The sequence below is a fragment of the Chrysochloris asiatica genome, unplaced genomic scaffold (assembly GCF_000296735.1).
Source record: "Chrysochloris asiatica unplaced genomic scaffold, ChrAsi1.0 scaffold00264, whole genome shotgun sequence".
Classification (NCBI taxonomy): domain Eukaryota; kingdom Metazoa; phylum Chordata; class Mammalia; order Afrosoricida; family Chrysochloridae; genus Chrysochloris; species Chrysochloris asiatica.
The window spans coordinates 1,427,180-1,428,534 of NW_006408782.1; the positions used below are offsets into that span (position 1 = coordinate 1,427,180).

General features: G+C 39.4%; 1 protein-coding gene across 1 annotated transcript in view; it reads left to right on the forward strand.

Moving 5' to 3' along the window:
• DNAH5 (dynein, axonemal, heavy chain 5) overlaps window positions 1–1,355 on the forward strand; it is a 408,072-nt gene that overhangs the window by 17,030 nt on the left and 389,687 nt on the right. The window lies entirely within an intron of this gene.

Here is a 1,355-nt window from a genome sequence, read left to right on the forward strand (position 1 = left end):
GGTTCAGTGCATTAGCCCACAATGCCACACCAGTACTCCTCATGGATATGAATAGTAAAGTGCTTTTTTATTTTGAGGCTTCCTTTTATTCCGTGCTAGTTAATTCTAGAAGTCCAGGTATGGCATGTAGGACTGGATTACTGACCACAGGGCTGTGCTTCAAACCCACCAGCCGCTCCTTGGAAGCCCTACACTGTATATCCACATCACTTAACAATAATAGCAGTTCATTCTATGTAATTATTTTCTAGAACTTCATATCGGCATCTGCTTCTTGTCTATTGTTAAGTGCCACCGAGTGGATTCTGACTTCTAGCACAGGATTGGGTAGTGTTTGCTTTGCTGTGAATAGGGTCACTATGTATTGGAACCAATTGGAAGGCACCTAATAGCAGTAATAACAGATCTTTATGGGAGCAGAATACTTTCTTTTTCTCCCATGTAGTGGCTGGTAGATTTGAACTGCTGACCTTGCAGTTAGCAGTCCAACTCTTAACTGTCTATGCTGACTCATACTCATAAGAGAAATTGGTGGGCTTGAACCCCTGACCATGCAGTTGAAATCTACCTTGTTGTCCAGTGCATTATCCTGCAGCGCCACACAAGGACTACTTTCTTGTCTATATAAGACATCATTTCCGTTTAACATAGGAATTATTGTTAGAGACATAACTGATTTTCCAGCTAAATATCCCATTATGTATGTATTTGATTATGAATTAATTTAGCAAAATTCAGTAACAGGTTTATTCATTTTCACTTAAACATTTGCATATCTTTGCGTGGGTTCAACTGGCACATCCATTCTACTTTAAGTGGGTTACTATAATTGGAAAGTTAAACTATGGATTTAAACAACTATATTCTGATTACATTAAAGTCTTATATGCATCCTTTGCTACTCTTTTGAAAAAAGAGGAAATTATTCACTGCCATTTTTGTTTAAAAATTGAGGGAATTATGGATGAATACAGTATTATATGCATCCATAATTCTCTCGGTTTTTACGCAAAAAAGGCAGCATCCTGCTATATTCCAGGAGAAATAAGAATACTCTAAATGTTTGGAGTCCTGGTGTAGTGGTGCAGGGTAATGCACTGGACCACAAGGTCTGCTTGTACTGCAATTATGGTGGCTCAAACCCACCACCCGCTCCTTGGAAACCATATACAGGGTTGCTATGAGTTGGAACCGACTAGATGGCACTCTAAATGTTTAAAGAAGCCTGGTAGCATAGTTGGTTAGGAGTTGGACTGTTGACTGCAAGGTCAGCAGTTCAAATCTACCAGCCACTCCATGGGAGAAAGAGAAGGTTTTCTGCTCCCATAAAGATTTGTTTTTACTGCTGTTAGGTG